The following is a 10,541-nucleotide window of genomic DNA, read 5'->3' on the forward strand; positions in this document are numbered from 1 at the left end:
GGAAGTAGCGGGCGGGCCAGGAGAGGTCTGGCTCACCATGTGGATCACCTCTGGGGCAGGTGGGGACTGAACTCATGCAGAAGTGGCTTTAGCTTCTCAGTGCTGTGCTTTAACCCGCTGCGCCACCAGGGGTGGCCCCAACATGTTATTTTTAATAAACTCATTTGACTCTGCTTACTACCAGTTTTGTACATTCTTTCAGCTTCTAATTATCTTCAATACAAGCAGACTGATAATGTCAAAGTCCCTAAATCTCTAGATTTGGCCATCTGCAATGAGATCTTTTATCCTTCTTTTTCTGGCTATTTAGAACACATTTTCCTGACATTCTTGCAAGAGGAAAGATTATCAGAAAAAGAAAAATGAAAGGGAATAAAGTCAAAAGAATATCATACCAAACCTTTTGGTAAGAAAATATTTAAGTCCACAATAACACACCACACCCTTTCTGGGAAGATATTGCTGGCCCTGAAGCTGGGTTAGTGGATCCCAAAATATACTTCACAAAAAGCACAGCTACCCCTCTCAAAATAGACCCTATAATTAAAGTCTTTTCAAGTGGATTGTCCTATATCACAACTTAACATATGTTGCTTTAATCTTCCTACTTCAGCAAATGTAGCCATATTGGGCTACTAAAGCTCAACAACTCTCATGTAAACCAGATTGGGTGTCACTAAGAAACTGATGCAAATAAACAGCCCTGTGTAGCAAAATACCCAATCTCAATCATCTGTAATGAGATCTGTCTCCTCCTTAAGCACATTTTCCTCACATCAGAATTGCTATCCTTAGTTCAAAAGGAACAACTAACCCAGATTGAAGTTCCATTTCATCTTGGAGGTCATCTAAAGACCAAAACATCTGAAGAAGCTGAACTGAAATACAATATACAAGACAGCTTCTTTTGTGTGAGAGCTGGGATCATGTGGTGTGAGTCTAGCTTTAGTTGACAGTCTTTTCAGTACAAGTCCTCAGACACCCATCTGTTTATCTGAATTCATTTAGGTTATTTTTGCGGGGTAATAGAAGAGATAGCCTCTCAGGTGTACTTTTAGCCTATGATTCCCTAACGACACTTCTGAAGATTTTCTCATTAAATTCATAACATTCTGTATGCTAAAATATTGAAAATTTTAGGCCTTTAATGCAATGAGTACTTTTGACACAATTAAAAAAAATTGATTCCATATTTGGTTTCTCAACTTTGGCATTATTGTCATCTTGGGCCAGACCATTCCCTGTATGCTTGTGGGTGGGGAGCTGATATTTAGAACTTTTTTGCTCTCTATCCACTAGATACTAGTTGCACAGTTGTGACAACCAAAATGTCTTTAGTCATTGCCAGATGTCCTTTGAGAAGGCATTGAACAAACCTGGCTTGAGAACTATTGCTCTCTACGTACTTATATATTTCCACCTATCATGGCTAGGAACAAAAGAATCTAGATTTTTTTTAAAGGTACCCACAGTTTTAAGAGTTTCAAATTGTCTATGGCTCACAATGAAGAATCAGGATTTCTATTACACTACTGCCCCAACATTTATAAACAGCACCAATGGCCCAGAGACTTCAGGCAGCCTTTTGAGACTTCAGACCACCTCATGGCAGCCTTTTGAGCTCTAGGTCATGTGTGCATTAACAGTGTGATAATGTAGATTAAGGGGAGGGCCTGGGCTATTGAAAGTTCAGCCTAGAGAAGATGAAAAAGTAAGGAGGGTACTTTTAAATATGTGGTGGGCTTGTGTGTGGGGGAGGCTATGACTAGACTTGTCTCTGCTTAGAAAGTGACAAAGGGTAGTTGGTGATTCAATAAAAATCACAAATCTTCTGTTTGTTAGGTACTGAGACTATAGGGAGGAAGAAAACCCGACATGAATGCATGGAACACATACAATGGTTTATAAGGGGCTAGACTGGCCACCCCCCCTTCTTTCTTCCACCTATTTCTCTCCACCTTTCTTTTTAACAATTTGAGCTACATGTCTAGGTATTTGTCTATTTACTAGTGTTTTTCCCCCATTCCATTTTTTTTAAAGACTTATTTATTTATTAGTACAGAACTGGGGTACAGGCCAGAGATGCGGAGGGTGAGAGGATCCACCAGAGACAGAGTGGGGTACAGAACAGGCAGATGAACGAAGTACACTGCTGAGGGGAGCAGCGGGCGGGTTAGGAGAGGTCTGCCTCACCATGTGGATCTCCTCCAGGGCTAGCAGGGATTCGAACTCATGCGGAAGTGGTTTAAGCCTCTTTGTGCTGTGCTTTAACCCGCTGCGCCACCAGGGAGGGCCCTTTCCCCCATTCCATTTTAAAAATTAAGATTTAATTAATCAACAACAAATTCATTCAGATTTTGCAAAAGTATATAGCTATTTAAATAATACCATGATTGAGATCAAGAACCCTTTTATCAACCTATAAATTGTCCCTGTGCCCCTAATTGTTTCCCTAATTGTTCTAAAGGAGCAAGCTACTTGTATAGTAGCAAGCTCCTCATTTCTGACAAAAGTTGGATTCACCTTTGACAGGCATACTGTGGGAGAAACTCTTTTGGGTAGTGTGAGTCTAGGCTAGGCTTCCCCCAATGAAGCCTGGTGTCATTACCAGTGGACATCCTATCTTAAACACCTGGGAGATGATTGATAAGAATGCCCCTCCTCAGTGTCAAGTAATAGACACACTCCAACATCAGTCCTTCCAATCAAAGCTGGAAAAAATTCAGTGGAATAACTGGATCTCTGCATAGACAAAAACATCAAAAGAACAGTTTGGAAGTAAAGGACTAAGTGTGATAACTGAGGACCAAACCAAGGATACTATTTCTATACTTTTTTTTCTTCCATTAAATCCAAAACTGAACAAGGTTCAAACAGGGTTACTACACTTGGTTGGCAAGAAAGGAAGTTAAAAGAGCTACGCTTCTCAGGGTTAGAGAAGACCACCTGTCTTGGATATTCTTTACCCTGCATTCAGAAGCCTTCCTAAACTTAGATATCTTATTGAATTTTAGAAAACTCCATATTGCTTATTAATACCAGCAATAATGAGATAAAATGCCATCCTATCAGAAAACACCAATTGAATGTCACATTTAATTGTAAAATTCCATTTCTACCTAAGCTTAATGCAAATTAAAAATATGCAGGGATCAAAGCAATGACTTCCCTTTGTGAGTACCACTTTATGATAGCAGATATTAGAAATAAATGCAGCAGAAATAAACACTTACCAAAATTTCCCCCAACTATCACAAACTTTATATACACCACATGTCTTCTAATACAGCTGACGGACAGGTCCTGAAAAACACCACCACCGCAAAAGGAAAAATTAAAAACAGTTAATATATATTGTGTTTCTTGTCTGGAAATGACAACATCTTCCCTCATTTCCAGCATCCATCAATGTAACAAGCTCTTACTTGCCAAATTCCAATGTGCTTTGCACAGGAAGATGAAGCCAATTTACAAATTAACTCATACTTACTAATAACAAATAAATATAAATCTGTATGATGAAATCAATTGGAAACTGTGTTTATACTTTACATGAACTTTTAGTTGTTTAAAATAACTGAAGACAAAAGAACAGTGCAAAAATATCTAAAATTCTCCCCTACCCCCGGAGCCAGTTCTTTCTCTTCCCCCGTTCCCCCGTTAATAGACCCCCTTCTCCCAGGCTGACAGTGAGATTATCATCTTTCTTTTCTAGGTAGACATCAGTTTGTTATCTGGAAAACAGAGATTATAGTATTGACTTCACAGGTTTGTCATGAAGATTCAATGATACAAGTCTAATGACATAAAAATGACTCTAAACCAGCATCTGGCACACAGGAAGAAAGCACTCGGTGAATTCAAGGGGATATAGTCATTCTCCTTGTCAACCAGGCCTGAAATCTCATGAGTAAACCTCCTTCACCTCTGAGTAAACTGTGGGCCCAGCCTGTCCATCTAGCTTTGCAAGAGCGCTGGAACTCACCACCTTCTTCCCATCCTCAAAATTACCCTATGTCTGGTCTGTATCACTCATGAGAGAAACTGGTCTCTGGCCTCCAATTTCTTCCCTTCCAACCCCACTTTGCCAGTTCTGCAAAGCCTTCTCTTAAACACACCTTAAAGCCTCAGCAGAAATACCTTCCTCTGTTTCCCATCATCTTCCAATTTACCTGTGACCCTACATTAGCCTCCAACCCACTAACCTCAGCTTTGTCTCTATATCCTCCATCAGATGCCAACAATCTGGACACTGCTCCTGTCTGAACCTTTAGGCTGCCTGTTCCTTAGGAGCCCATCCTGCTGGTAGGTGCCCTACCACTGTGTACAGCAGGGCTCTCTACCTTTTTGTGCATAACACTCTAGATACAGTTTCTCAGAATAATGTTTTTTTTTTAAAGATTTATTTATTTATGCATACAGAACTGGGGTACAGGTGGTGAGAGGATTCACCAGAGACAGTGGAGCAGAACAGGCTGACTGAGGAAGTACACTGCTGAGGGGAGCAGCAAGCTGGTCAGGAAAGGTCCCTCAGGGGCTGGCGGGAATCAAACTCATGCTGAAGTGGCTTTAGCTTCTTAGTGCTGCACTTTAATCCGCTGCGCCACCAGGGAGGGCCCAGAATAATGTTTTTAAATGCCAAAATTAACACACAAAATGCATAAAATTTAAGATATATGTTGATAGATATCAAAATATATAATAAAACTGTGATGTGTTTCTTTCAAGATTTAAATAAGTTTCAGCAAAAGTTCAATTTTGAAGTAACACAGAACATAAATGACATCTCAGCTATCAATAACTATAATGCAAAATAGAAATACCCATTTTTCTATTGATGACCCATTGCAAATTCTACTTTTATAAGAAGAGGAAATGATATGTTTCAGTTAAGGATTAATGAAAATAAAGCGGCAATTTTTTTCTCCATCCAAGGTCAAGGTTCTCTGCTTTAAAGCATCTTCTCATCTTCTTGAGTTCTTTCTACCTTGATTTGTTATTATCTTATCATTCATTTTTTTCTTTAAAAATTATATTTACTTTTATTTAGATATTTTAAATGTACTTATTGTATCCTACTTTTTAAGTTATAAGATTTTCCAGGTGTAATAAAATACTTCTCCCTTCCTTTTCTTAACCCTTTGTACAGCTAATAAATGCCTTCCTTCATAGCAGGTATAGTAGGAAAGCTCTTAGTCAGCACTCTGAATCAACTGGTGAGTAAGAAATAATCTTGCTTGTTCCATATACAAGCAAGACATTACTCAGGGGTTATAATATTAGGTTCAGCTAATATTATCTCATCTCATTGGCAGCCTGTGGGCTACTAAATATGTAATTGGGACACCTAAATATTCTATGTTTAGATTATAAATTACTTAAGTAAAGTAATTTATAATCTAAACACTCTCTTCAGAGAGTGAATGCTTAGACAATGCCGCTGACCACCAGATCTCCTGGGATAGACTGGCTGTTCAATCATTCCATTCACAAATGGGACAAGCACAATATCTGCTTTCATGGATCTCAAGTCTAGCAGCTTTCCTCACCTAGTCCAGAGTAGCTTAACAACCCTCAATATTTGAGATAATTTGCTTGGACAAGATGCAGCTGGGAATTTCCTAAGTTAAGTGTGAGCAGTTGGTGACCCACATTGGTGAGACCAGTTAAACTGTTGCTTTGGCTTTCCACTGCTCACAGATGTGAACCCAGAGTCATTGGGCAGGTGGGCCAAGCAAATGGAGCAAAAAAATTCCACTTCTCTCCAAGTAGCCTCCTGAGTAATGTCTTTTTTTGTTTGTTTGTTTGTTTTGTTAAGGTTTACTTATTTATGCATACAAGAACTGGGGTGTAAGCCAGGGTGATGGGGGTGGTAAGAGGATTCAGGTAGAGCTACTGAAATATATACTGCTGAGAGGAACAGTGGGTGAGACAGGAGAGGTCTGCTGAGCTATCTATGTAGGTCAGCTCGCTGGCTGGGATCAAACTCTTACTGCCATGGCTGGTGATAGCTTGATTGAGCTGCCTTCAACCCCCGCACCACCAGGGAGGCCCCCTGAGTAATGTCTTTGCACTTGAGGTCAAAGAAGGCAAATCCTACCAAAGTGAACATCTTACGACGGTCTGCTCAGCACTTGATCACATATTTCACTCTGAGCCCCACTGAATCTGTGAGGGAGCAGGCTCAGGATGGACAACAGTCCTTCAACCCAAGTGGCCTTTTCTATTTGTAAGTAGCTGCTGTTCAGTGTGCCTTTTTGCTGAGAAAATAACAGAATAATTCTTCCTTTTCAAATGAAGAGAACACAATGATTTTCTCCACTGAATATCACTCATAGGTCATTGTGACCATTTACTTTGGCAGAAATTCACCACTGGCAGCATTTTTAAAGCCCAACATCATGTCAAGTGACTCTTAGGACAAGTAGGGGTATACTCGTCCTCTCCAGTAAATAAGACTGATGAGATATCCACTCAGAGAACAAAGACTAGACTTGGCACACACTTCATACTGAGGGACATTTAAATCCCTATCATTTTAATTTGTTTCTACCCAGACATGCTAGATATATGGTATTAAATAAAAATAGCTGATACTGAAAAAGGCAACAGGGCTGTTTAATCTTTCAAGAATTATGGCCCATGCATCTGCATAAATAAATGCTTGTAGGTGCACTCACACAACCACACATAGCACTGCCTGTACTTTTAGTTCTATCATATATCGTAAACTGTTGAGTAACTCCTGGTTAAAGGTAACATTCTCATTTCACACATTCTCATTTGCTTGGGGCTATTCCCTCTTCCTAACAGACCTCCACCCCTCCACCCACCCCCCCCCAATCTCTTCAGCTACAGTATCACAGAGGTGAATGACAGTACTTCCATTTGGAGGGTGGGGACCTGGTCTGAGATTTTTGTGGTTCAGCCAAGCAGAAACATCAATATCAGCCTGGAACTTCTGAGAAATGTCAGCTGAATCCTGCCACCAATCCACTGCAGGAATATATTTTACAAGCTACCCAGGTAATATGTATGCACACTAATGAGTGAGGTGCACTGATCTTGTAACAGGAACAGATTTCATGGACTCCGCCCCCACTCCAGATGCTGGAACTCCAAATCCCATCAGTACCAAGGAGAAGCACGCTGGGACGTGAGGGCGGAGCTGAGCAGCCAGGTTGGGATAAAACCGGACATGTGGGCTCTGGGGGGAGACCTGGTGGTTTGCAGCTGATCGTTTTGGCTCTCAAACGGTTTTCAGGGTGCCGGTAGAGTCCAAGTCAGCAGAACTGGTAGGATGTCCTAGTTAATCTGTGTTTCTCTGACTCTTTCCCTGAGTTATTCCTTTACCTTTCTCCTTATAAATAAATCCCTTATTTAACCTTTTGAGTGTGTCCATAATACGATTGAATAGTAAGCGCACGGGTGAAGACCCACAGACAGGCAACCCAATTCACATTGGGGTACACTGTAACAATCTGATTATTGAACTAATCACTGGCAAGAAGAATGGGGTTCCATTGATCAGTGATCCATGATCCATCTCACTTGCCAGTGATTAGTTCAATAATAGGCATGTGACCTAATTCAGGCCATGGAATAGGAAGAATATTTTGCTGGGAGCTTCTCACTCTTTTGGGAGAAATTTTCTCTAAAGCTGACCCAAAGAGGAGGCCAAACACTGAAAAAAAGTCAGAGAAGTACAGTGGTGTAACTGCACTGGGTCAATCCTGAAGTCTGCAGAATCACTGAACTTCCAACAAATTTATTATTGTTCTGGTTTCCTTGAGTTAGGTTTTCAATTATCTGTACTAGAAGGCACCCTGTCTCATCAGTCCCCAATAAAGCATTAGAAAAGGGACAGCATGTGGACCTTATGGCTTAGCCACACTAAGTCCAGATGAGCCAGTTCATTGAGAGAACAACAGTTCAGAGACTTGGTTTGTTTGGGAACTGACCCAGGAGTATTTCTGGTCTGACAACCCTTGTTGGTTTTGCTCATTTCCAAAAGCTTTCTAAATCAGTCTAAATGATCAACCAGCGGAAATGAAGAACACTTTCCAAATTATTTTAACCAGAGTGGTCAATAGTAGCCTTCCCCAGAAGTCAATGGATGCCATTTCCTGCAAAGACAATGGGAGACTAATTGCTTAGCCTCAGATGCTAATGGGGAAGACACCTGACATGTAATTACTGAAGGGTAAGTAAGGAAAAGCTTAAGGCTCTCAGAAACTGCTTTTGGACCTACTCCAATAACATGGAGGAAAGAGGGGAGTGGAAAAAAGCCAGAAGGTATGGAGAAAGACTGGCAGGGTTAGCAGTTTAGGCAGCTGCCCAAGTCATTTTTATGTATCACAGGTTAAAGACCTTCCTGAAGAATCCAAACAAAACTGCTATTCTATGGCTTTGGTGTAATTTTGTCTCATAGAAAGAAGTGATGTAGTTAAGGAGAGCTGGGTATTTGAATGGACATTTTCTCTTTGGTGTCCTACCTTCTTAGCCGAAACAGGATATTTTGGGGACCAGGCTTGCGGTATTGGCTTGATGAACAATGTATTTCAATCAGAGTGAAGAGCAGTTGGTTTCCCACAGATTGTCCTTCAGGTTCTATCACTTTATCTCTTTATCTCTCCAAATCTTTTTTTTTTTTTTTTGCTTATTCTTCCCTGGTATCTCAAATATTTCCACAGCTCCAAAAGCTTCCATTAGCACCCTATGTCACAAGTTTCGAATGATATCCTTGTATCTATCACCTCTGCTCCCAGTTCCTCTGCTGCTTCTAAAGGAAAAGTACCTTGAAAGCAAGGACTTGCTTTTGTCACCACTGTATTCCCAAAGCTTAGTACATAGTAGCAGCTGAATATTAAATGTTTGTTGAATGAGTTAGTAAAAGGTCTCGCTTAGATTCTCAAGCTCACTGAAGTATTTGCCTTCAATTCCGAACTGGTCTCTCTGACTCTGTCTCTCTCCTTTTCCACTATGTCATCACACACAAAAACTCTGAATTATAGTACTGATCACATCAGTCCTAGAAAGCCTCAACTGGGAAGAAATTAGCAGTCCATCTTGTACCTTCCAAGCCCAGCAGGGCCAGGAGACTTGTCCAATGTCTTAAGATTAGAGCGTGGCAGAGATGGATTACTCAGGCTGCAACCCAGTGTTCTTACTGAGTAAAGACTACTGAGTAAACAAACTACTGAGTAAAGACTATTCAGTAACTGGTCTTACAGTAGAACTTAGCATAGAATTAGGCACATAGGAGGCACTTAATATTTGCTGAGTGATTGACTGGATAAAAAAACCTCTTTGGTATATACCAATCAGTTTCAGTTTTTCTTAAAGGTAAATCCTCTTCAAAAGAGAGACAATATCCCATACACGAAATGGAGAAGGCTCTGTCTCTGCAATGCCTTCAACCACCTGCTAGAAACCTCAGTGTCTGGTGACACTGCTAGAAAAGCCAATAACATAAACAACAAACTCAAACTCTGCAGCTTTGCTTTCTAGATACCACTGTCAAAGGCACTTGCTGTTCCCAACACTTGTCCCTCCTCTCGACCTTTACCTTCCCAATTTCTTCCCTTACCTCCACCTGCAAGAACAATGAATAAACCTGTTCCTTAAGTCCAACTCTAATATAAATCCCTCCCTGAAATTCTTGACTGTTTTCCTCCACTGCAGTTAATCTCATTCTAATTATATCTTACTCTAATTATGTAGAACTTACAACACTATCTGTTTCAAGGGAAAGAGCCAACTACTTGAGGGTAGGAACCCACTCTAAATTTATCTTTGAAACACTGGCACCTTGCCTGGCTGGCCCAGTGCCTTGCATAGAGGTACATTCTGTTGTTTTCAAAGGGCTTTATCCATTTTAGTTCACCTCTGTGACCAAATTACATAAATTTTGTAATGGAGATTCAAGTCTTCCTCAAGCTTGTGCAGGTTGGTTAAAAAGCCAGCACACAATTGCAAGCCCACTTGCTAACAAGCAGCTGTATGAGCCTCTCCTGAGTTTTATTTTCAAAAGCAAAGGACGTTGGGGGGTGGGGAGAGGGGGTGAGCAGGGAGAGTGACTTCCTCTCCCCTCTACAATTCTCCTGTGGAAATGGTTGACATGTACAGCATGAGGTACAAGCTGAGCAGCTTGTGCACAAACGTAACAGTAGATTTAAAATACAATCCAGATTCCTTCCATGCTATAATGTTCTCTGCAAGTTCAAAGTCAATTGCCTGAAAAATTAAAGCATTCCAAATGGTGGTATAATACATTAACAAACAAGCTTGCAAACAAAGCCCAATAGCAAGGGAGGAGGATGGGAACCAAAAAACACAGGGTTCCCTAGGAAACAGAGCCTACTTTAACACTAACTGTGGCTCTCCCTTTTTGTGGGGGAGGGGTGCGGTGGGAAGGCATCACTGACCCATCTGCTTTCCCTGCCTGCTGCGGCTTTAATCCTCTGGCTTCACTCCAACAAGTTGGGAAGACACAAGCAAGGTTGTGGTTGTTTTCTTTTCTTTTGCTTTTTTTATTATTA

The 10,541-nt window shown here is 40.8% G+C and overlaps 1 protein-coding gene across 3 annotated transcripts in view; it reads right to left on the reverse strand.

Annotated features, from left to right (window-relative positions):
* Positions 1-10,541, reverse strand: part of FYN (FYN proto-oncogene, Src family tyrosine kinase) — a 261,917-nt gene that overhangs the window by 99,297 nt on the left and 152,079 nt on the right. For all 3 annotated transcript variants that reach the window (XM_004673778.2, XM_004673777.2, XM_012722015.1), the window contains exon 3: positions 3,234-3,303. The gene's annotated coding sequence lies outside the window, so the exon portion shown is untranslated. The remainder of the gene's footprint in view (positions 1-3,233; positions 3,304-10,541) is intronic.

This window comes from Condylura cristata, unplaced genomic scaffold (genome assembly GCF_000260355.1).
Source record: "Condylura cristata isolate star-nosed mole 26May11 unplaced genomic scaffold, ConCri1.0 scaffold00001, whole genome shotgun sequence".
Taxonomy (NCBI): domain Eukaryota; kingdom Metazoa; phylum Chordata; class Mammalia; order Eulipotyphla; family Talpidae; genus Condylura; species Condylura cristata.